This window comes from Numida meleagris, chromosome 5 (assembly GCF_002078875.1).
Source record: "Numida meleagris isolate 19003 breed g44 Domestic line chromosome 5, NumMel1.0, whole genome shotgun sequence".
Taxonomy (NCBI): domain Eukaryota; kingdom Metazoa; phylum Chordata; class Aves; order Galliformes; family Numididae; genus Numida; species Numida meleagris.
The window spans coordinates 10551219-10578283 of NC_034413.1; the positions used below are offsets into that span (position 1 = coordinate 10551219).

General features: G+C 38.5%; 1 long non-coding RNA gene across 2 annotated transcripts; it reads left to right on the forward strand.

The window, feature by feature from the left end:
* On the forward strand, window positions 786–27065 carry LOC110400117. Of its 2 annotated transcripts, none has more exons than XR_002439649.1 (4): window positions 786–827; window positions 5760–5935; window positions 26345–26448; window positions 26896–27065. It is a non-coding gene; the product is annotated as an uncharacterized LOC110400117 (long non-coding RNA). The 2 variants fall into 2 exon arrangements; XR_002439648.1 differs by lacking the exon at window positions 26896–27065 and adding an exon at window positions 26538–26711.

Below are 27065 nucleotides of genomic sequence, written 5' to 3' on the forward strand. Positions count from 1 at the left end.
GCTCTGCTGAGCATCCTCAGCCTTGTTTCTATGAGTAGAGGAACTTCATCAGGTACAGTAGTGGTGTGTTCAGGACAGAACCAAAAAACTCATGTTCAGTCACAAATATGCACCTAAAAATAAATCCCCCTGTACACTGAATCTCTCATGCAAATCCAAATGCAACCCTTTCTTCAGGACCACATCTTGCATGGGCTGGGCACTTTCCAGTAGCTTCCATCTTTTTAATCAATGAAAACATGACACCTGTAAAATCTATCAACTTTTTGGATAGACAATAGACTTCAAAATCTGAAGTGGCCTCATTTGTGAGAATGGATTACTTCAAAGAGAATGTGGAGTAGATGAGGCATTGCTACCACAGTCAGAAAAAAATACTGCAATTATTTGGCACACTTTATAGAGAACTGAGCAGAGGGACAAAGATACACTTTATCTCCCTGTTAACTTCAAGAAAGAAAATTTTGCATTAAGAAACTGAGTTATAACATCCTCAGGGATTCAGAAAATGTTTAGTGATTTGGGAAAAGATGATTGCATCAATAGTAAACTTAGATCATGGCTCAGTAGTTCAGACAAATACAGATAATCATAGACTTGCTTATCTGACAGGTAGATAGGTAGATAAATATATATATATATTAAAAAAACATGACACAATTTATCACCATTAAACTAAATGCCTTGGCATTGTGATCAGACTACTCTACCAGCACCATATTTCACAGTGGCAACAAATGATGTTTTGCTCCCTTTACTGCATCACAGACAAAAGAACAGTCATGACAAATTCCAGAATGCACAAACTCCTTCTAAAATGGCTCTAGGTATGGTATAACTGCAGCTTGCAGTCCTGAGGGGTGTTTGCTATGTATTACTGAGTACCTCAGAGCACACAGGCTGTTCCCCTGGCAACCAGAAAAACCTCTTTTGTACATACATGTATTTAAGCACTGGATATGTATGGGATCATTTTCATTTGGACCGTAGATGTTGGCAGTGTGGTCCAAACTGAAGCAGAGTCACCTGCTTACTTACTACCTACTCTTTGCATGATGTCTTGATGGTTACTGCATGCATGAAGGGTGTGGAGGATGTCCTTTCTAGTTCTTCCTCCTGTTTATGACTTCCTTTTACAGGGATGAAAATGTTAGAATTCCCCTTGTCCTCACTCTATGTGTTATGCCCTAACCTTCACAGTCAGGTTTGCTCTTATGCACACTCTCCATGAGTTTCTGCACTTCAGGGTACAGAGTGGTCCCATTTCAGATAGAAGAGGGTGTCCTGTTTCCAGAATGCTCCAGGCCATAATTCAGGATCCATATTTTTAATCTTCTTAGGCCAGAGCCCACATTCCTCATCTTCAGGCTTTGAACTTTGAACACAGATGTAATGCAAAAGAAAGAACACTATAATAGTAGATTTCTTCCTAAAAATGTTAAGTATGGTCTTGTGTTTATTACTTACCTCTAAGAGGATATTCATTAACTATGAAGATCATTCCTTGATTATTTTTCAGGAATGAATATTACTTCCACTTACCCATTCACTGCCAAAACAAGCAAATGCAGGCAGTTCAGACTTCTGCCCTAAAGTTAGGTGGCAAAATGGTACAATGAAATAGACTCAAGAACTTCATTCACATGACCTTGTAAAATCATAGAATCATTTGGGTTGGAAAACACCACTAAGATCATCTAGTCCAATCTATCTCCACCATGCCCACTAACCATGTCCCTCAGTACCACAGCTCTACAGTTCTCAAACACCTCCAGGGACAGTGACTTGACCAATTCCCTGGGCAGCCTGTGCCAGTGCATCACCGCTTTTCTGAGAAGAATTTTTTCCTAATACACAACCAGAACCTCCCCTGGTGCAACTTGAAGCCATTACCTCTCATCCTACAACTGTTACCTGGGAGAAGAGGCCAACCCCCACCTCACAATAACCTCCCTTCATTTGCAACTACTTAAAGCACTAAAATTATGATTGTTCTAATTATAGTATATTTATATAGAAAAAGTACATTTCTTGAACAAACTTCAATTTTTTTTGAAATTTCTCATAAAAATCTGAACGTGTCCAAATTTATATCTTGAATTAATGTGTGTTGAAAAAATGGTGCCAAATTAGCACTTCAAAATTAATTTTTGAAGGAACTCTTGAGGAACTTTTTGGGTCATCGTGAAATTACTTCATAAGTAATGTGATATCCATGGATGCTCATTTACAGGCAATAGCAATTGTCAAGCTACAGCTATTTTCAACATGATCTCAGGGCATAAATTCTTAACTGATTATAGAGCTCCTATTCACTTTTCCATCTTTCACTGCTTTGATTTTATGCCAGTGTAATGCCAGTGATTCTGGTGGGGTCAGGAGCATGTAAAACTGTTGTAATTTCTTGTTGGAGGGAGTTTGAGAAGGAGCCCCCAGATAAAGTTCTGAATAAAACATTAAAAATTATTTGGCTAGAATATAAAAAAGATAACCTGAACAGACACATAAACCAGATTAACACCATCTATGAGTGGGTTGCTGTTATTGTGGGGAGGGCATTAAAATGACTCCCTGGAGACTGACGTGTCTGGAGAGGCCTTAGCTCGAGAACTTAGACCCATTTCTTTCTCCTGCATGCGCCCAGAGCCAATCTTCTGCTTTTAGGTTCCAAGTGTGCAATTTCAACAAGAGGGAAAAGCAGTGCCTCACTCCCTGTTGAGTAACCTAATGGACAAGGGTTCTTCAGGATGGGAGGGGATGTAAGTTTGATCATCTCAGCAAAGAAAGTATTTGAACCTGAAACTCCCCAGCCCCAGCTGAGCACATTCCTCTAGCCCTGCTTGACTAAGTTTCCATCACTGGATTGTTTTTTGTTGCTGACATTTGGCAAACAGAGAGGACTTAGGCTGGTGGAGACAGATACCAAGAGGAGTGACCAAATCTAGAATGTATCCTACTGCTTATGTTCATCTTTGAAAAAATTTATGCAAAAAGTTTGTGACTGTAACAGTAGGGTAGAAGTGAAGATCATGGAAAAAAATTGGCAGGGAGAGATGAAATTTTTCAGTAGGTCTTTTTATACAGTCAAGTCTGTGTTAGTGCCAGCAATGTAGGAAGTCAGTAGGCGTCTGATTATCATCTCCTGAAGACAGAAAAATTGCCATTGTAGCAATTTCTTTTTTTTCTAATTCAGATGAATTTTAAAATAATTGAATGTATTTATAGCAGCTTTGTTTGCTTCTTTTTTCCCCCTACTATTCCTTCCACCTGGCTGCCTCACACAAAAGCTTACTCTCTCATACAATTGGCAGCTTGGAATATGAACAATGTATTTTGTCTTTAGCTTAAGAAAGGTTTGTGTTTCTGAACTACTTGGGGGGTGGAATCCCTTTGTAATGGCTTCTAAATAAATTCAGTATCAATTTAAACTATTAGAGGAAGTTAAATCAAAATAATTAGGATATTAAAATACTTTGTGCGTTTCCAATCACTGGTTTATTGCGAATCTGGATCTTTTCCAAGGAACAATAATAGAATGAATACATTAGAATGTTTCCTTCCCCTTAATATGAAACCATTTTCTCCTGAAAAGATGATTGATAACTTGCATTAAACACAAAACCAGATTGATTTGCAGACATCCTTGAGGAGGGGTTGGAAGGAAAGGAGAATAAATGCCACATTAACAGAACATTACACAGACATGCATTCACACACACTAAGTGTATTAACCAAATAAAAATAGAAAACAACATAAAAGCTTCCATAGCACTTCTTCTTATTGGAAAAATATAGTAACTCTATACAGTAATTGCTGAAGGTACCATGGCATAGAGACAGAGAGATTATCTGGGGATTATGATTGCAAATGCTCTGAACCTTTTTGGAAAAAAATAGAAAAGGGTTCAGAAGGAGGTAAAGTTGCAGCATGTCTGACATATACCCACATAGGAGCCTGGTTCCTACTGCAAAGGTCCTTGAACCTTAACCTCTACGTGTAACTGATGTACCCCAGAAGAGACTGAAGAGGAATGAAGATGGCTAGACAAAGCTATAGACTCCATAAATGAGAGAGAGAATTCGAAACAAGCTCAGATGTTCTTGAATCAAGTCAGTGTGGTGTGGCCTGCAAAAGAGTCTGGTGAAAAATGTGTGTTATAATATAAATGAGAATTCTGTGTAGAGATCAAGATGCTGCACTTACTCAACATTTGATAATGCTGCAGGATTAAGATATCCAGGTCTAGTGATTGCAATTCAGGAAGGATACAGCCAATTGGTCTGAAAAGAGGAATGAGTGAAGTACTGAAAAACATTCCCAAAATAGAAATATTTGAAGAGTTCAATCTGTCTGTTTACAGAAGAGATGAGGTAGCTTCATCCCAGTTCTCAAGGATTTCAGTGGGGAGGAGTTCACTACTGAAACCTGATCTGATAAAGTTACAGTAATCCCAGGGATTAGAATCCAGAGTTAAACAACCTGTCTGATAAGGTACACTTTTTTAATAGGGAAGATATTAATTATTAGAATAATAGGAGGACTTTCATGGCATCACTATGCAAATTTAGATTATCAGTAAATGCTCATAGATTTTTTTTTTTTCCGAAAATATTCTTTTTAGAATGATGTAGTTCAAGCAGGTTGGAACATCCACATTATACAAGTAATCCTTTAGAAGCTCACAGTGAGTCCCTTCTGGGTTTTATAATATAGAAGGTGATGACTCCTGAAATACCTAAGGAGTTTCAGCTTCACCTAGCAGAGCACAACTCTATCTCTGCAAACATATTTCAGTGCCAAAGCAAACCAGAGCCATACCTGCTGCAGTAAGCCATTGGTATTTGAATGCAAATCCCTTGGTTTTTAATTTATATGTCCTAAGTTTCCTGTTTAAGAAAAATGTTTCCTTTCACGTAAGTCACCATAAAACTCTTTGCTAATCCTCCTCATTTACACTGAGTATTAGCGGTATGGAGAATTGTAGTAATTAATCCTGCACAACTATAATTGAGTGGCTGGGCTGCACAACAGCATGCGAATTGGCATGGCACTGGGAACCAAGTTATCAGATCTATTTTCTGGGTAAGTCCTATTATGTTCTGCAGGATGGATACAGAACACAATGAATTTAATTACACAGTCTTTCAATTGGCTTTCTTGTAAGCTAGAAAACTCTCTTCTAGGTCTTCCACTTTATAGAAAGAAGTGCTTTCCCTGAAGTCACACTTGCATTGTACTTGACCAGCTAATCCTTCAACCTGGGCAATAATCATTGGCTAATGACTAACAACCTCGCCTGCAAGGTCATATCCCCAGACTACACTGGAGGCTATAAATATTCTCCTAAATTGGTAATCACCAACAACAAAGTTTGCGATTAACTGCAAAGAAAATTGCTCATATTCTAAGTAAAGTAAGTTGCCTCCTATTTATTCACATGGAAATAACAACAAAGAGCACAATAACACTATTTGATAGAGCAAATTCTCAGCTACGAAACACCATTTTTCAACATAGTCACCACCATTAGCTGTTTCACACAGGTGAGCTGATTGAGACAATCCTGGTGTTGTGAATTATTTAACACAGTCTTCACTTCATGAATGAAGTTTTCACATATCATTCCCTCCAAAGGGGCATTATCCTTTAGATGTTGTCCATTAAAAATCTGGGTTATGGTCCTGAGTCTACCAGTGACCAGCATCAGCAAATCACTGACCTCTGCCTGACATATCCACTACCCTTTTACTTCTTTCAGCTCCCATAATAATCAAATTTTCAGTATTCTGACACCAACACTCCAAGAAGGGACCCATCCCATGAAGGCGACTCATGACCAGATTCTGTCAGTGGGTACAAGCAATGTTTGGAGATGATACCTCAGATCCACAGTACAATGAAGAATCCTCTGGAAATTCTTCTCCAGGATACATTGTAAGTAGGCTTCTGATTTCAGTGGTTTGGTTAAGTACTGTAAATTCATGAAAAGATCCTGTTTTATGTATGCTTATTCCTCTATCTTCTATGAACAAAGAGATGACAGATTAAGGGAAATTTATAAGCTTTCTTACTGCTAAAATGTTCAGATTATATTGAAATACGATTCTGTGCCAAAATAAAAGAAAAAGAAAGACCAACCAAGTGAAAACATTCAGAAGTGAGAAAAGCAATACAGGACTATAGAGAGATTGCTGCAGATTCACCTTCTTTCATTATTTATACTTCCTCACAGTGGCAGAAAAAAAAAATGCATTCCTATATTCCATATAAAATATAATGCACTTAATTGATCTAAGTAATTTCAAGGCTGCTGAATAGCAGAAGCCTCCAGAGTAGAATATTCTGACTTAATGATCACATAAAATTGCTCAAAGTGTTTTTAATGTCATTGTAATTTCTGAGTTTATTTAATAGTTGAGGGGGAGAGAGGGTAACATTAACAGTCATCTGCATGGCTTGCATGGCTGTATATAACAAATGAGACATGTGGATGCCACAAGAGCCATCATTTTAAAATGGCTGCAGTAAAAACGCAGTTATACTGAGCATTTGCTTTAGGCCATGACACAGTTTAATGAGAATGGTATTGCATTAGGATTCAGGACACCTCAGATTTGTTTCCAAGTGTTTGACCTTTTAAGAAGTCAGATCGCCTCTTGGTTCCGCTGATTCCTTTCTCTTTCTTTCTCAGCAGCATCTATCCTCTTCATAAAAATTTCAGCCAAGAGCTGCCCTATCCAGATGTCCACCACAGTACTGTATTCCATGTTACGATCTGCAGAATATGCAGTAAAGAGATTTCTGTATTTATTTTTTATTTACTATGCTGTGAACAGCTGCTTTCCATCCCCAGTCATCAAAACATAGATTAATTTCAGATCTTTGTTGGTAGAACATCTCTGCCTTCTCACAAAGCTGTGGTTGGGGGTCACCACTATTACAGGCCAGAAGTGCAAAGGCAGGAGATGGGCCCTCTGGGAGGCTGCTGTGTATCCAGTCTGTAGGGCTGCTTGTTTCAGTGCAGGTGGCCTCCCTGATTCCCTGATTTTGAAGCTAATTTCATGTTCCTCTCCACTCTCTCTTTCCCTCTGCTATGTTTGAAGTTATTTTAATTTCCTCTCAACCTTGCCATTTTTTTTTTCCTTTTGGACTTGTCTAATTTGCCTCATTTCTAAGTTGTGATGATATCCTCAAGACACCAATTCATAACTTCCTCATGTTGAAATTGTTCATTAAAATCTAATTTTTACTATCCAATTCTGGCTTTTTAGCTAATGAAATCAGAGTAATTATAAATATCCATCTTGCAACACTGCATATTGTCGATTGAATATAAAGACTCAAAATGGAAGAAAAGCACCACTTACTTTCCTTCCTCTAGCTGCAAAGGAAATCAGTCCAATCATAAATATATAGATTAAAATATTCTCCTCTAAGTTAATTTCAGTATTAACTTTATACTGCCATTAAGGTTTGCCTGAACATGAACCATAAGGGACTACATCTAATTTCAACATCTTCACATGAGAGAGGTTTGGTTTGCTCAGATCCATTATTTAACAAAGAGAACTGAAATGCTTGGAAAGAAAGGTACAGCTCATGCTGTATTTGATCCAGAATTCAACAAGAGCTTTAACATTTTCCAAAAATATTAGAATACGAGGAAGGGAAGAACACTCAGGAGAACTTTTAGTACTTTTTTCTAGTTTTAGTTTAGTTGATTTCTCTAGACTACATTCACGTCCCACTGAAATTATGCAATCACATTGTATTAAGGCTTCCTGTGACACCAAATAGCTATCCCACAATCTTAGAAGTTTGTAAGAACTTCTTAATATTTTTAAAGCTTTGTCAACCCTAACTAAAAGATGTTATCATGCTGACGGATATTAATATATCGATGCCACAGTCTGAAAAATGTCTGAGTAGGGGAAAGACGATCAAACTTACCACTGCAGCCTGGGGATCTGATCCAGAGTACGTCATTTGGAAGTTGGATCTTTTTGAAACAGTGCAGTTTGGAAAGCTGTACGTCAGTTTGGCAGATATGCAGCTTTAAAAAGATTTCAGAAAGCTGCGCATGAAACACTGCAAGACTGATCAGGTTGGGAAGTTGTTATTGGAAAAGAATGACTTGTTGAAACCTAAATTATTTACCTGGTGGGATCCAGTTATATAAACTCCTGTAGATCTCTGCCTGGTTTCTTGCCAAAGTGAATTATGGGAATGCTCATTTCTCCTTTGTGCAACAGTGAGATGGTCACACTGCAGACTGCCTTGCAAACAGGCCCTTCCAGATCCAGGAGTCTGAGTGAGCTGGATGCCACAGCCTTAGACAAAGTTCATGTCCTGACTGCAACCTGCAAGCCCACAAGCAAAGAAGTTTCAACTGGGAATTCAGTTGAAGTTGATGAGAACTGAAGCTAAACTGCCTTTTGGGGGGGAATCTAAGGGGCACCTAGACTTGTCCATTTTCTAAATTTTCAGTCATACAAGAAAATAATTTTATGCTTTGTATCCTTTTTAATTTCAACTTTTATTTTTCTGTGAGGCACTGAGGAGAAAACTGCTGGTAGTGAAGGAGTTAGACAGAAAATCTTCACTCAGAGTGCCTCAGCCACAACGGAGATGTTCTTGCACTCCGTATTTCACACAACAGCTCAGAAAGATGAAGTTTGTGTAACAAATGCAGATAAAGTTATCATCGCCTATCTCTACAACATACAATTACTTTGATTCATGCAATCTGCCTCTATGATGAGATGTCTCACAGTAACAGCATAATAACCACTAAAATAACCATTTAGTTATTAAAGCTAGCTGATTCTAAGTTTGCTTTAATGAAAAGCTTCAGATCATCTGGTTTGATATCTGTTGGCGAAAGAACTCTTCTTGGCAGTGAACTCACAGAACAGACACAAGGGAGACTTGTTTCAGGCCTAGCATCAGTAAAAGGAAAGGAAAAATATAAGGAAAGTATTCTTCATGGTCAGTATGTCACTGCAGAAAGTGGAGTGATTCGGCGGTAGAGAAGAGAGATTCTTCCATGTAAGAGCATGTTCTCTGTAGGAGGTTAATAAAAGGTGATCCTACAGAAATTTGCAGCTGCAGCTTTTCATGCTGGAATCGTGAGCATGAGTCTGCGGTATTTGAATAGCAGGTCCTGATGAGGTAATTCGTGGTCTGATGGCATTTGTTGGCATCCAGCAAGGCACTGATTCTGGGGTTATCAGTCATTAGATCTTGTAAAAACAACATCAGGGTTTAATCTTGTCACAGTCAAAAAAGAAAGAACCCAGCACCTCACACCATGCAAATGTTTGTTCTAGCTCAAAGTAGGGAATCACAGACCTTTCTGGCAGCCTGTTGACTCTGCTATTACTTAGAGTAATACAGAAGAGTTAGTCTAGAAGTCAGCTTTCTTTTGGAAATAAAAAGGATCTGGCAATTACTGCGATTGAGTATTAATATGAAAAGGAAAAGGCCAAACAAAGAGACTCAGAACAGCTATCTCTTAGTTCTTTCGCCAGCTGAGTGGCATTAGAGAGGTCAGTGGCCACCTGCCACATGATTTCTTCCTGCGAAGTAAAGCACATGATAAATATTTTGAAAGCAATGTTCCTGGAAAACAGCAGTTTCAACATAATTGGCATAAAGATTAAAAATGAGGATATTGAAAATATCCTGGACCTTGAAATATCTTTTTGTTTTTGACCCACTGCTCAGGGAAGGAGCTTCTGTACTGTGTAAAGATTGCCAAGTTAGTTAAGCCAAACCAGGTTCACATTGCAGCCTAGAACTGAAGAGCTGATAAACTCAACATTGTCTGTTGTCTTCCTCTGGGCACCAAGATCCACAAGTAAAATGAGAAATGCCTGTATGTTGGTTAACAGAGGTTGTCTTTAAGGGATGAAGAAGAATTGCTTGTCTGTTCCACTGAAAACCCTGAAGAAGGGTGGATGCTGTTCCTGACAGGGTCAAAAAGAGCAGAGCTCTGGGGAATCGATCCTTCAGGGAACTTGAATCTATTTCTAGATGTTCTTTGCATGATTATCTGAGCCACTGTCTTTTGACATTGTTGGTGCATGGCCCAGGTATTCACGCCAGTAGCCTGAGTGTTATTACCAGCAAGTTGCAGAATTCATCGGGAAGGAACAGGATTTTCTATGTAATTTATCCTTTTCTTCCATGACCTACAATGCAACTCTACATTACTCTAAATGAACCACCCCAGCTCACCAGCCGTTTCTCAGACACTTGGTACAAGTGAGGGACAGACCATGAAACAAAAGAGTACAAGTCTGATTGGGGAGTCTGGTCGCCTCTGGCACCTTGTATCTCCAGTGAAGAGACATCAGTCTGAACAGAGATTTTGATCTCAGGTGCAGCTCCCTCTGACAAAGCTTTTTTTTTTTCTTTCTTTCTTTTTTTTTTCTTTCTTGCAGTGGAAGTGTTTGACATCTGGGCACTTAGAAATCTCTGTTCTTCTCAAAAACTGTGTGGGAACTGATGGTCAGTGATTTTTGTTTGATTCCCATTTTCTCACATATTATCCCTAGTACTCCCAAAACTACAAATTCTTCCTTTTCTCTTGACTTTTTTCCATCTCCCATTTTCTCTGTACACAGTATTCCTTTTTGTTGATTCTTATTCATCTCATATTCCAGTGATCAACCCTTTCCTCTATCTGATTGTGTATTATGTATTTTCAGTGGATACTGAATAAAAAGTCAATTCTTCCAAAACTGACCCTGGAGAAATTAAAATGTGGTACATAACCTGTCTACTTATATCAGCTTTTGTTAATGCTGTCAAGCTAAACAATGTGGAAAATTTGAAAAAAATATAAGAAATATTCATACAAATATTATCTTCACAGTGCCATTTTTGTAGATCAATGAAAACAGAAGTTTTTTAAAGTTAAAATATGTTTTTTCTTAAAGATAATTTTTAAGTTATTATATCAGAATAAAAGACAAGTCAGAAAAATGAAAAATCTCAAGACATTCACTTTAAACAAAATACATTGGTAGTGTTCAAAATGACTAATTTACTGTGTTTTAGATTTTGATTTTTTTTGTCGCATAAGATTATTGTCATTAAGTCATGAGCAATTTTTAAAATCCTTTTTGGTGCACCACAGAAATGAAACTCTGTCTCTTGTTCATCCATTCCCTTCTATTTTTGAATTGTCAATTTTCTCTTTGTCTGGCTGCCATCGATATTATGTTGTCTCCACACGGTCAGCTCCAGCTTCTTGCACAATAGCCCTCTCTGGTCTATAAACACTAACAAATTAATGCTATATTCAATGGAATGAAACTGTACTGTTCAAGGAGACTGAGGGCTAGCAATAGAGAAATCACAGATGAATTTGCAATGTAATACAGCAGCAAAAGGAAGGGCAATGTAATCTTAGGCTACAGTCAGAGAGAGATTACATTATGGAGCAAAAAAAGCCAATAATTTTCCTCTGTACAGCTTGGCTGTGACTGCACCTGGAATATTACATTCAGTCCAGGGCAGAGAGATATCGACAAACGAGCGTTCAGAAAGAAGAGCAACAGCAGTTGATTTACTGGGAAAAGTTTAAATGAGCTAAATAAGGCAGCTGTGCCCCTCTGGGCAGCACAGGATGAAGAGCAGCATGGCTGGGAGCAAAGCACTCGCTGTTGTAGGAACACAGATACAAAGCTGTCATCTAAGGGAGGTCAGATCTCTGCAGGTCTGCACCTACCTCTTAGCTTCTCCTTCATCTATTCTCTCAGAATAAACCTTTCTGAAACTAAGTTTTCTGACGAGCAGGCCACGAAAGCAAATTACTGCTTCTCAGCAGGCAGAATTTCTACCCACTGAACAATGAAGCTCTGGATCCTTTGCCAGAATGTCTGTTCAGCTGCACACCCTGGATTTCTGAGGACAATAGAACCCATGCCCTTGCCTTGCATAGGTGGGAGAGGCAAGCACTAAAAAGGGGCTAAGCCAAAGGGTGAGCTTATTTCAACTTTTCACTTTTGCATCAGAACTTGGCAGACAATAGTCAAATAAAGGCCTACAACAAACAAGATTAATAATGAAATTAAATCAACAGTGCGAAACCCAGCCAAGATCAGGGTCCAGATAGTCTTTGGTCGTGCAAATATGTACTGTGGAAAGCCTCGAAATATCAAGAATTTAAGCAAATATTCTGTGTCACTGTGATATGTTTGTATCAGATTATGCAGAACATTTGCTTTTCATGATGTTAAGAGAACATCTGCACTGCTCCTGCTCAGGATGTATCTTGCCCTTTTGAAAGCAACGTGCCCCCAAAAAGGACACATCCCACTTCACCAGGAAGGTAGCAGGCTGCTGTCCTAACCCCAGGGCGATTCTCTCCTGGTTTCTGTTTTACATCTGAGGAAGAGCAGCATTTTTGCATATAAAAAGACGGACAATAGGAGCTGTAAACTGACAGTGGGTTTAGGAACAGAAATTTCCAAGCTGGTTGTATAAAATGGAAAGAGTTTGTGTGTTAAGAGCTGAGAACTTCTAATGCACACTTCATATGAGATCTGCTATGAATGCAGTTAATCACATCCCGCCGAGGAGATGTGGAAAATGACATTGTCAAACACTTATCTGAGCACTCTGCTTCTTTAAGGACAACTACGTCTGTTAAGACTTTTTCCTGTCTTAATTTTCTTTGCTGTTGGTTGAGTCCCTGAAGACAAAATACTTGAGAAGTCAGTGGAAGGCAGGCATTGGAAGCCAAGGACAACAACCTGATTATCACATCTCCACAGAGAGCCCATCTGAGAGGTCTGCACATGGTTCTGTGATCTATGGGCCCACAGAAGAAACCAATATTGAGACTTTGGTTGGACCTAACTGAGTTGTAAATAGATAACTCCCACGTGAATGTCCTTGACACAGGGATGTGGTCACTGGTGGGACACTGACTTACATTATATGGGACAGAAATGAAATAAAACTGTTATGATTTTATGGGGAGGAGAATTATATAGGACATTTTATTAGGAGAAACAGGAAAAATCAAAGCCTAATATATACACCCAGGAGTTATTTGAAGCTAAGAATTAGTTGTGCAATAAGAAGTAGAACTTGCTAACTGTCTCAACTATCATTTAGGAATCTACATTGAAATGTCTAATTTATTATACAAATTAGACCGAGGCAGAATAAGGCATTCTGTTTAATCATAAGGATTGGGAGGGGAAGCAAGGGTTGGGGCTGGGGGGGGGAAATCTCACATTTTTGAGCAAGATTAAATATTCTATAAAGTCAAATCTCCTCACTTAAATGAAGGTATTAAAATAGAGTGAAGAAAGTGAAAGAGGTCATGCTGTTTCATCAGGATTACTTTCAAGTAGTTAGAAACTAACTCATTGGGTTTTTCATGAGAAAAATGGCTCCAGTTTTTCTTGCAGCTATGTCAGCTGCTGTATGGTGTGGGAAGTGGCTAGTGAAACCACTCACATAAACCAAGAAAGGTCAGGATTTCTTGTTAACATTTGTCTAGGGAATGAGAATGTTTCCTTTCCTCTGCTCCCAGAAGGTATTATCTATATATGTTCTTAGTGACATTAAATGCTCATTCCACCTATTGGTTCGTAAGTGAAAATAGTTCTTATTTTCATGGCAGGAAAAGTTTCTACCAGGAGGGAAATCTGCAGCTCATTTCCCAATTAACAAGAGAAAAATTGCCTTTCAAGGTCATTGTTGGAACAGAGCAGGGCAGGAAAGGAAGAGATGGTTAGAAGTGACGACAGGTAGGACAGTCAAAGTGATGACATGATCAGTCTGCAGCTCTCAAATGTATCCAGGCTACTACTTCATTTCAGGTTTGCCTCTCTCAGTTGAGGCAATTTGATGTAGATCCATGTACCTTAAAGGAAATCTTATGTTGGAAACCTTGAAAATGATATGTTAATCAAAGAAGCCAGAAGCATATATGAAACAATTTCCCTCAAGGAATTTGTGTTAATTATAGTCAGTGCCTAAATTTGTGAGGATAATGCTAAAACTGAAGTTCTCCAGTCAGCAGCAAGCCTGAGACAACTCTACATCCTAACCTCTTTCTTGTTTTACCTTGTCTTTGAATTCATAGGCTTGAGATTAGATCTTAAAACTCCTGAATGAATGCCATCATTTCAAAATCCAGAATCTCATCCAAATGTTCCTGAATTTTAGAGATGCTTCTATGAAGAGTTCCTTCGGGAAGTGTCATTATTTTTAATCAATTTTGGGGATTCACAAAGTAAGCTGTTGTTGATTATATGATTTATGCATGCTCTCCATAGAGTTGGAGGGGTTTCATGCATTATTTTACAGTGTTTATTGCTTATTATGGAAACTACATGATAATAGTGGTTTCAATTATAAGCCTATTAGGCAGGTAATTGACAACACAAGTATACTATAAAGTTACATTCTGCTTGCTTCAATACAAGTGCTGTGTTGTGTTTTTAGGCAGTCAGTGCTGATAATCAGTGCACAAATGATTCCCTAATTAACTGCTTATGTCAGAATCCCAGTTTCACTCAACAAGCAAGTTGGCCAAGAGTTCATTTGTCTCTTCTCTTTTGCTCTCATCTCCCATGATGAGAAACTGTTCATCACAACAGGAATCTTGCCCAGACCATGGCAGCAAATGCATGCTGTCAGTTGTACTGTCAGCAATCACATCTCTTTCGAGTTCATAGCTGCAGAACATCACTGAAAACAACAGGGTGACAATGCCTGAAAGTGGACTCTGATTCTTATCCTTGAAAGTTGCTTCTAAGGGAGTCATGGGTATTCACCACAGTTCAGCATAAGATTGGCTTTAGCTATAGAAAGCCAGGCCTTCAACTATGGAAAGAGAATTAAACATTTTCCATGGCTCGATTCTATCATTGCTGATGCCTAATGACTCTCAGTAACTTCTCAGGACAGTTACAAATGAAACCTGAGATTTTAAATTCCTTACAAGTTTTAATTGTTATTCCTAATACATCTGGAATCTAAACCGTGCTTTATGCAATCATAGAGAGGGGAGATCAAATCCCATGTGAAAGGGCACACACACAAGGAAAAAAAAGTCAAGAAAATAACAGTATTTAAATCAATTATTTTTCTAGATACTTGTTCTTCTCTTTGAAATAGGTTTTATGTAAGAAAAGTGATTGTTCACAAAAAATATTGTGCTTGGTGATTTAGTGGTCATAAGTAAAGGTCTGAAGCATGCCCCAGAAATGTGGTAGGTGGCCAGTAATGACTGCCACATTTGTTCCTTTTGACATCTAAGGTTCAAAGTTACCTGAACATGAATTCCTCTTTATATCAATCTGAAAGATGTAGAAGATTTGCAATGACCTCCCTCTGTGTGGAAGATAACATGAAAAGCAAACACTGCACTCCTTGAAAATTGGCTTCACTAGGTATGTGCATTATGACAGTAATAAAGGTCAATAAAATCAGATAAAATCTCCAATTTAACCTGTCACCTGCCTACAGCCTATTAGGAAACTGCTCTGTTTATGTTACTTCTGAAGCTTTTATTATAGTTCAGCTATATTAAAGCTATTGTGGAGACCATAAATAAGAACTCTTCTTAAATTATTTTTAAGTCTTTATGATTCTGTTCAAGAAACATTTAGATGTTGTACTAAGGGACATGGTCTAGTGGAGAAATACTGGTGGGAGGTGGGAGGTTGGACTAGATGATCCTGGAGGCCTTCTCCAACCTCAGTGATTCAATGGTTTCTTAGACAGATACAAGAGATAGAAACTAAGCTTGTGCTTCTTAAAGCAAATCTTACAGACAGCAGGTGCTTCCCATCAAATCTGACCCTAGTCTACTCATGACCAACTCAGAGTGACCTTATGAGTTCTTGTTTGGATTCAAATTTTGGATCTCTTGTGCTGAGATAGCATAAGATGCATTTTGTTTTGAAATACCTGAATTATCTGCTGTGGAGTTGGATAACCTGTCATATCAGTTCAGAGAATTACAAAATCACCATTTTTTGTCTGACTGCCACTGAATTTGTTGCTTTTATCATCACAGATCACTGCAAATTTCAAACATGTAGCATGTTTTGTGTCATCTCACTCCATTTTATCCATTTATGTGTGCCCTCCAGCTTTTCTAGAAAGGGGAAATGAGTGAAAAATCTCCTCTCACAGCAGCACTTCCTCTTTAATCTCAGCAAGTAAAGTGTCTTATTGAAATTAGCACTGTGATCCATTCTGTTTATAGAGGTTCTAGTAAGACAAGTAAGAAAATGAAAGTTGTTTAATCTTTTCCTTCAAAATGTTGCTTCTCTTATAGCAGCTCAAAGAGAGAAGAATACTACTTCAATATTATGAGGGTCTAGAGTGTATGAGAACTAATAGTTTGTTGCATAACAAGTACTGTAAAAAAAAGACAGAAGTCTGTGTGGCCCTTGTTTCACATATGGAAAACAAGTTGTCTTCACCAATGCCAAACATTTTTCCTGACTACATGCAAGTGAATCACATTGACTATGACATCTTTTCCACCTGGAAAGAGCTTCTAGTGTGACCCTTTCTGGCTGGAATTTCCTGTAGTTCACCAGACTCCAAGAACCTGGTTTCACAGGAACGAATGAAGTTGGCAGAGACCTCAGGGTCCATCTGCTTCAACCCCCGCTCAAGCAGGCCTACCCAGAGCAGATGTAGGTAAGAGGGAAAAGAGGATGACTTGCGCCTGTATCAAAGAGATCCCAGGGAACATCAGAGGAACAGGACTCAAGCAGACCTGCTGGTGGTATTGGGTCTTGGCTTCTCTTGCTGTGAATGGCTTCCATTGAAGGTAACACAGCTGCTTCCTATGTTGCCCGTACGCTGCTTGGATAAAGAAGGTGAGGAGCACATACCTTGCTGTCTTTGCAGGTTACTTTGCCTCATTGTCTGCAATTAGTCTTGCAGGTTGTTTTTATTTTTTCTATAATTTCCCCTGTATTTTCCTCTTTCAATTACTTTTTTTTTGTAATTTTCGTTGTCAGGTTTTTCACCAAAAATAACCTTGAACAAGGAATTCATTTCTTTGAACATCCCCAGCACACTGGAGATCTTATTGCAAATCATATTATTTATTATTTCTTCTCATTCCTACTGTATTCAGATGATAGAGTGACAGCATGTATCTGTGTTCCCTGAGTTGTTTATTTAAGCCTGAATTTCAAGCTCTAAGCTTAAGGTTTATCATTCAGCTTAATATTTAATTCTCAGATCCTGAAATAATGACTTTTTTACTTCAGTTCACAAGATAAAGTCCACAGTCCATTTCAGATATTTCTGCCTTGAAGAAAAAAAATTGGCACCAATGAAGGGAAAAGGTACTCAGTACTAGACTGAAAAATATATTGAAAAATAGGAGGTTCAGGCAGAAATGCCTAGGAAATGAAACCTGGTCATTTCATGTCATCTACTCAGAATGGCAGTGTTACTGTTTGTATGAGAACTGAAGTTAAGGTTTGAATTGCTTCTAAATTAGGAAGCGCACATGCACATACACGAGCACATGAACAGAAATTAATAAAAACCAGAAAGAGAGAGGACAACAACAATGGGATGAAGAGGGATTTTGATTATTTCAGCATGTGGCCTAAACCACAGCAGATTCAGCAAGATGCAGATTTGCATAATGTAATGAGACTGGAATCAAAGTATCAGAAAGATAGACCAAGTGCTAATTAACTAGACACTGCAGTAAAAAAAAAAAAGCACAAGATGAGGAGACAGTACAATGCAAGAAAACATTCCAGGGACAAATGGATAGCAGTGTTAATCGTGTTAGAAAAAAATCTTGGCTAGAATACTCTGGAGCCATTGCTACAAACTTTAGTGGACCTTTCAAAGAGTAATGTCATCTTGGAGTTGATTAGAGCTATGGGTTCCTGACAATTGCTAAACTCATCAAGAATCTTATCATTCTTTCTCTGAATGGATCCAGACCAAATTTATAGCCAGGGGGTATTAAAAGTGCCACAGCACTGGGATGGACAGCAAGATGTTAGTTCTCCATCCCCTTTGGAAATGTCTGATGTTTATAGCATGCCTTATTTTCCATCTGTGCAAGCAGACCACTTAAATACTCTGTAAATGACTCCATGCCCTCTTCGTTTGGTGCTCTGGCAGCATGCATTTCTGCTATGGCTGGAAAACTAGAGCTTGGGCCTCTTCCCTTATTCTAAAGGTTGAGTTTCGGGACTATGAAACTGTTAATTTCATACTTCTTCTTGCATCCAGGATTCTGTAACTAGAGCTAAATTGATAAAGAAGTCTTTTTACTAAAAAAAATAAAAAATCATTAATATTTAGCAGTTAGAATAAACCTTAAAAATGTATGCGTGTCTATTTTACATAAAGGTCTACAGTCCCACATCAATAATTTAGGCACGTGAGTTTCTTCAGACACCTGCAGCAGCTATATTAAGTTGGTTCTTTCTTTCAGAGTATTTGATGAGTGAGTTTATGTGGGCGTGTGGATTGATGCGTAGAGTAAATTCTAGAGCTGTGTTCCCTCTATGCTACAATTGTGGAAAGGCAGCAGAGCAGAAGAATGCTTCGTAGGTCTAAGGCCAGCTGGCAAACCAGTGCCATCTGGGTGAATCAGTGATGTGCTAAAGATAGATGTGCCAGGGTTTGCATTTCCTCTTTTGGATGAAGAGCACTCAGGGTGAAGTCAAGATTTCTAGCTTTGTTCTTCTCTGCAGAAATGTTTTCCAGGTTTCCTGTGTTAGCAAAGCTTGCAAATATGTCTCTTGTAGGATGTAGCTGTAGAAGCTTCTTCTGAGCTGAAGTGACAGTACTGTATGCTTTCAGCTCTGACACACCTCTACAGTATGCCTGCTAAAGTGTAAGCCATCATGGTTGTGCGCTCATCTATCCTTAAACGGAAGCCTCATTCTCCCATCAACAGGCTGTTCAGAAGGAAAAACACTCACTTATGAGCTGCAACATGAAGTCATTTTCTGGTAAGAACATCAAGACACTTATTTTTTTGCTTTCAGTTTCAGTAGGAGAAATTTCTGGACCCTACTTTGTAGTTAGACATATTGATGAGCTTTCCAGTCGTGTTACGCTGCTGTTCCAGTTACTGCCATCTGAAGGCAGAGCTGCTCAAGCAGTGGAACAAAGGCTAGTTACAACTGAAATTCTGCATGGAAAATCATAGGAATTAAATGTGACCATCTTATTGGATTATATGGAAGAATTAGTCCCCAGTATTTTATGCAATAAGTGATAGGTAAGTTACTTGAGCCATCCAGCCAGAATCTTTTGCTCCCTGTTATGAATGGCCATTCTCCAAATAACTAACTACAAATGGGGATATTCCTTTTTTATATATATATTTGTGGAACACTGTGCCATCAGTGGGTCTCAAGCATAGAATTTATACCTTTGAAGATCATTTAAAAGAGGACTGTAGCAAGTGTTTCTCAATTGGATAAGAGAAGAAATGAATCCCAGTCTGAAATTTTTAGCTAAATCAAAAGGAAAAGTAAAGAGGATTGTTAAGAGATCCCCCAAACGGAACAATGAAAAAGCCCAGATGCTTACATTTCAGAAATTAACAAGACATGAAAACTACAATAGTCTTTTTCATCCATGAGCTTTCCTTTAAAGCTTACTAATAAACCTTACTACACTGAGCCATCAACTGAAGCAGAATAGAAGCTGCTTGCTTTGTATAATGTGATCCACCACATTCATAGTTACTGCCCCCAGAGAAACAGAAGTCAGAGGTTTCTGTATGCCCGTTAATACTTAAAGCAGTGAAATCTGTTGGATTCATTTGCATATGATCTCAGTGCTGGGTTGGGTTAGGCATTTCTTCTTTGTCTTTATATTTCTCATTTGTAACCAGAAGACCCTTCCCTGCTCCCATTCCTCTTTAACACTGCAACACTCCAGGTATATCTTCCTTCTGGAAGCTGCCAATGTTTTTTTCAGAGGAGAAGGCTGGCACCTAGGGAGTTTTTACTTATAAACAATATCCACCTCCTTTGAGATGGATTCACCTAGTTAGCCAGAATGAACTGTGTCTCTGAACTATATCAGGAGGCATGCGGGAAAAATAAATGTCTTCTGAGTACATGGATGAATGTATATAATGCTCTTAAATTATTTTGAAAGTTTCCTCTGGGTTTGGCTTTCTATTTAACTTCCCGGGCTCTTCACTAGCTGGTAGATATCCTTCAGGTAGTAAAATATTGTCCATGGCCATGCATTATCTGTGGCATTTATCATACATACTTGAATTCATCCCTGCAAATCTAAGGAGTAATGCAGCATTCAATCATGCAGGCAATACATGCAGAAAACAGGAAACAGCATGGGGCTGCCTCCTTAGGGAAAATCTTGATATATCAGTGCATACTTATTGACTTCATTTGTTAAGGAATATGTCGTGACTGCAGCTACACTGGTAGGTTTACACCATCCATTGATCTCTCAAGGAAAATTCCGAAAATAATTGATTTTAACTGCAGGAAGTCAAAAAAAGCTTCTGGATATTTAGATCACCAATTATTATTAATGATATGCAGTAGAGCAAGCAAACAAACATAAAAATGTCCTTGAAATGATAACTATTCAATCACCTCTAGAGAAATAGGCTTTTGTCCTATGTTTGGGGAGTTGTCTTTAACCCATTTCTTACCACTCTTTTGAATAACAAACCTGGAAAATTTCAACATAGAATATAATCTTAAAAAAAATGTATTTATGCGTTTGAAAATTGTTGATAATATTGTTTACACATGTCATTTGCTTTAATTTTCCTAACGTATTTTCTTTATTTTTATTAACTGAAGGGTTTTGCTCATTATCACATGATATCACCAATTCAACCAGCCTAAACTCGCAATTTAAGAAGAAATATTCATTGAAATAACTACAAGTAAAATTTCCACTTCAGTGCAGTGTATTCTCTTGCAGTCAAGGACATTATAGTGTCAGCTGGCTTGATCCCATATTAGTACAAAACACATTAGGAATCTTCTCCTACTGTCCAAGTGAGTTCTACATTTACATGGAAACAAATTGTTAGATTATACAGTACATTAGATTAACACTCCCCCAAAATACAAATCCCAGCAGGGAATTCACCCTTTCTGCTAGAAGACCATTGTTTCATGCCCAGGCAATTCTCACACAGCAAGAAATTCAAGGAAAATGTCAGAGAAGTTTGATATTCTGAGATGGGGCTTGCAGGAGAATTCTGGTCTGATGGCACTTGGAGGTATTAAAATATTTTCTGTATTGCAATTCATTGTTAAAAAAAAAAAAACAGGAATAAAAAAAGTAAAATGTCCAAGTGTTGTCCGTCAAAGTTTTAAATTGATAAGAATAATTGTGTGCCTGATCCATTAAACCTGTGACACATACTCTATAAATGCTTCAGGGAATAAGATGCAATATTGTGATGGTAAAACCTATGCCTACTGAAGGGAAGAGTGCCACTAAAATAAAGGGAAACATTATAAAGAAATGGAGTTTTTATGAGGTAAAGGATGGCAAGTAAGCATGATGAAATGCTAATTTATGACCTTCATATTACAGTCCGTGGTGCTGCAACGGGAACTAATTTTCATCTGTCAAGGGAGAACAGCAAATGTTTGAGACAGAGAGACACATCAGTGATGAAGGGACCTCCTTTGGAAGTGGTCTGAGCAGATAGTGCTCCTGCACCAAGAGGTCCTGGGCTGCCCTCTGCCAAAGGGCATATGTGGATGCAGTGCAGCAGCTTGCAAAGAGCCGTAGTTGCTTCTTGCTCCACTACAAGATCTGCTCTGCAATGAGAGAGAAATTGGGAAAGCATAACTCCTGATTTGGAGCTGTTTGCATTTGGACACAAAGTGCTTTGAGAAATCTCAGTCCATGGTACAAGGACAGATCTGCAAGAGAAGGGGATTGCCAAGTCCCTCCAACCCTCTTCTTCAGCACTGCGGTTGCACCCAGCCCTGGGGCAGGGAGATGGTTTTACTTTACATTTCAAGACAAATGGCCAATTCTCCAACCATACCATGATTTTGCATTGAGGACCAGGCCCATATACTTTCCGTATTTCCACCATCAACATTCAGAGTTAGTCAATTTAGTCTATCTCATACCAGCCTTTTCTAAGTGACCTATTCATACTCTTTCTTTCACAACAGCATGCTTAGTTTCAGAAAAGATCTCCTTCAAAATAGGAAAGTTTTCCTTTGTGATAGTACTTTTTCAGTCTGGCAACAAATCAACTCCCCTCATTTTTCACCCTACCCCAGCATTTTGCAGGAAATGGAGACGCGGAATAGGATCTATAACATATTCTTTCTACCCTCACAAGTGTGGTTTCCAGGCATTTCCAATCTCTCTGATTCCTTGAGTCTGGCAAGAACTTTTCTACTTTTGTTCTCTTTACACTTGAGCAAACTGACGGGGCAGTTGTTTCCAGTGTGCAGTTAAAAAGAGGAATATTATGAAGGTTTGGCTGCACCATGGTACAACAGGGTTCTGTCTTTCCTTCATTAATGCCTTTTTTTCTTTTTTTTTTTTTTAAGTTAGTTGATAATTGACTTAAAATCCATGAAGTACAAAACTTGGGCAGTTTGGAGAAAGTTATAAATTGCAAGATTAAAAATAGAGCCCTAAATACTGTTCTGTAGTTTGGGAGCATGCTTCATTATAACCTGCATAGGAATTCAATGAGAAGAACACAGCTGCTTTGAATTCCTGTCCAGAGAAACGACACAGCTTGCATAAAACTAAATGCTTTGCATATTAAGGAAATTGTCTGTTGATTGCCATAGAAACATTCTAGTCTTATCCTTTTTTAAAATCATCTATTATAAAGACTTAGAGTAGTTCATTCATAGCCTTGTTGGAATCATTATCATGTGTTTGACCAATGGATGACTGTAATTACTAGCTAGAACACAGATATGAGAACATCAACCACATGGGTTATTGCTTCTGGTCATCTACTAACTAATCCCAGAGGACCAACAAAACATCAGTTTTTCCTCCCACAAGCTCAGTGGTACTACTAATGCATCCCTTTACAAATGCCATAAAGATCCAGAAATACTGTGCACCACAGGACATCTCAAAGACACAACCACTCAAGGATGAAGACAGTTTTTAGGACTAAATAGTCAGATACTGAAGTACAAATCAGTATTTTCCACACTAAAAAGACAAGACAAAACCTCCAGTGGCAACTCTGAATCTGCTTTGGGGATTAATGTATTCACAAATCTAAACCTGTGGACTGGTTTAACTGTGTCAGTGTGAGCAAGTCATATTAGTCTGGCCACCGAATACTTCTTACCACAAGAAGTTGTGAGAGCATCTTCACTCCCCTGTCAAGGAAAGACCAGTTCAGACAAAGCAGAACTGGACAACATGGACACAAAGCACGAGATGCGTTCCTAAAACCCTGGGATCCAGATACATGTTGAAATAATTTGTTTAGATGAACGCATGAAAATGAGCAAAGTGTCCCTGCAGACTGTGGGGTGTGATGCAAGCTTCCTTCGTAAAAACTCACCAAAATTTTCTTCGCTACACTGTTTTCATCCTTCTCAGACATATTGGCCCTGCCCATTATTTCAAACCTCTCTCCATTCAGGAGTGTCAAGAACACAGGGAGAAGAAAAGATGAGTGGATGTAGCTGGGAAAAGGCGCTCAGCGTTGGGTAGCATCACAGGCTGAAGCAGAACTGGGCTGTCCACAATGAATATCTTTAGGATTACTTTATCCTGAGATGAGTGATTGCAACCACCAGGTGCCATCCCCTGTTCTGCTTCAGTGGAATGACTGTTTCTGATATCACTGTTTTGATTCTGAAAGGTAAGGTAGGGCCAAAACAAGAGAAAAAAGCAGAGAACAAGTGGAGAAATAGATCTTTCCACTTTATCTTGTGAAGCCAAAGGGGAGAACTCCTCTCACAAATCCATGCAATATCTCCTTCCTTGTCAAGAGTGGAGAGTTATGGAGAAAGTCAGGAGAAAGGAGGTAGAAAGCACCTCAGATGTAAACTTGATTATTCTCCAGACATAAATTAAGTTGTAAACTCACCCAGCTGGAGAAATTAGTTAAGAGAAATGTTAGCATTTCCAGACTGGAAAAGAAAACTGACATCTCCTTGCATGCATGTCGTGTTTCAGTGAAGCAGTTCCCTGTTATTAGTCAAAGCGGTGAGGGAGCAGATATCCAAATGGCCAACAACAAATGGCAGATGTGCTCCCCTCGCACTGAGGTGTCATTTCAGTTGGGGATTACATTCAAAATGTCAAATTCTATTTCCATCCCCATTGAACCGCAGTGCCGCTAGAGACATCTTTCTTCAGCTGCATCCACAGAAATTAAGCACTGCAAAAAGGAAAGGCAGGCCCCTAAGCACTGCATGCCAGTGGCCTGTGTGCTCCTTGAGCAATTCCTTTCCTCCAGCCCCTGCCTCAGAGACAAATAAATCATCTTCAGGGACTATGATCACACTGTGGGATGAAGTTTTCAAAGTCTTCTGGTCCTTGCCTTGGTCACACTTAGAGTCAAAACCTGCTGATTTTAAAGTACCATTGGAAAAACTGGTGCAGCTCATACATATGTTGCTGGTTGTATGTTATCCACCTAAATCTTTGCTTCTCCACAAACCCAGTGAATTTTCAAGTGGTGGAGTGTGCCATCCTGGAGAACAATAATCAATTAGCAAAGCTTCAGATCAACATACATCCCCAAAGAAAGTGATAGACAGGGACACAGGCACAAGATACCCTGAAGAAAGCTGCAAATGTTTAATAATTTCAGAATAGGATAAGACGAGATTAAACTCAAAAATGTTTCTAACTAGAAGATATTTTCAGAGATCATTTGTGACTGAGCCCTTCCACAAGCAAGTACCATTTCAGTATGCAAAAGCAACAAAGCCCACCACTTATGAAGGCATTCTCCATCATTCAAGAAATGTAAAACCTCAGCAGGAATCTTTCAGGCAGTTTTCATCAATGAATGAAAAATAATGCTTATCATCTGACAAGAATCCATGAAAAATAACAAGGTAAACCAAAAATATGGCTCTAAAGGAAAAAGCAAGCTGGAGAATTCTGAGAGAGAAATAGACTCTTAGTCTCCAAAGGGCTGTTTTAACAGAGGAAAGAATATGTTCTCCGTATTTTATGTGGTCAAGATGAAGGTTAATGTGTGCAGTAAGCAAGATTCAAATTATATGTAGGGAGGAACTTACTAACAGAAGTGGTTGTGAAGGACTAAGACAACCTGGGAAGATGACAATGGTGAAAGTCTTTCAGAGCAGACTATTCAGCTTTTCAGGAGGATTATCACTAGCACATACAGATGAATTAAATGACCTTCTGACATTATTTCCAACCACATGACTTTATAAAATAAAACTGATAAACTATACTTGATGGAATCAAGCATTTCACTTTGGTACATGTCTGGCTAGGAGTCGTTATAAAATGAGTTAGATGAAGATCTTGTGACAATGAAAAGGAAAGGTGTGCAGTTCTTATAAAAGAGTATCTATTCACCTTCCAAACTTGTGTAATTTAGGCAAGACGTATGATGCAATGCTCTGTATCAAGTAAATGGCAGAGGAACTTTAAAACACATTTATTTTTAAGTCATGCATTCAGTACTTTTGAGAGGAATAGTCTGTCTGCAGATCAATCTTTAAGCAGTCGTTGATGTGAGAAACACTTTCATGCCTTCACAACACTGTAACAGTGAGTAGCTTGAAAGAAAACATTAATATTTTCTCTCTGTATGTACTCCTCCACAAGATCTCTTAGTCACAAACAACTATCCATCATGAGCATAGCACTGATGCTTCAGAAAATGTACATCCATAGCAACAAGTCATACTAGAACATGGCTAGTGTAGTGGAGATGAAACTGTTCCAAGAGATTTTTAGCTTTGGAGTTCAGTGGGGAAACAACCTTCTCTTTGTGCAAAGCACACTTTCTTACCGCTCTGATTAAACAATAATATTAATTGAAACAATCAAAATTATAATTATGAATATTTACCTAAAAGACCTTTTGTCATTTCCTAATGTCTTACACACTTTGGAAAGAGAACCTAGCACTTCCAGTATTTTCTGTAACTTGCTCCAAAAAGTTAAACAATTTGTTATGGAAGCGGGGGCCTCGGAAGGCCTCACAGACATATGCAACAGTCTGTGATGTGCAGAATTCTAGAGCTAGAAATAACTCACCAGTACCTCTGCCTGGCATTGTTCAGAGATACAGACTTTCTCCCAAAGCAGTAAAGTGGTACTTACATGATGCTGTCCCCAAAACACTCTGTTCTGTTTCTGCAGAAAGCTAATTAATCCCAGTCGCCTAACCTGCCTGTATGATCTCCTGCGCCACTGCGACTACTAGATCATCTCTCATTGGCTGAAGCACACATGGCCTAGTTCAGGTAAGATAATGTTATCCCAAAGGAGAAAGGGCTAATGCAAAGCTTATTAATGTCTCTTCACTTCAACGAACCTTGTGTCCTAATAACAGTTATTCAGAAATCCAGCTGAGGGGAGATGTGAAGAAGAAATGGAGTGATGCAAACAGAGAAGTCATTGGGAATATATATGTGAATACCATTCTTTCTTTTTCTCAGCTTAAATACAGTCTCTTTAGCCTCTAAGAATACCATAACATTTTAAAATATACTGTATCTACATAGTAAAGTATGTTAAAAAAACACAATTTTTTGTTTAAATACGTTTGTATTATTAAAGCCTGTAAACTACCATAACCTCCCTGCATTGCAGACAAAATCTGAGAGAAACAATTGATCAAGTGCATTAAAAATTTGTTGAATGCCTGTAGATACCAATTTATCTTATCTACCCCCTGCTTCTCTTTGTAGTGAAATGAATGATGAACCTATTCCAAATCATCAATTCCCATAAAATGCATACCTCCAAGTAGGAACAAGCTGAAGGATTTATGAAGAACACAGTGGGCCTGGATACATTGTTTTGTTTGACATTGTTTATACAAAAAAACCCTTAAACACACAAATTGATTGATTTGTAT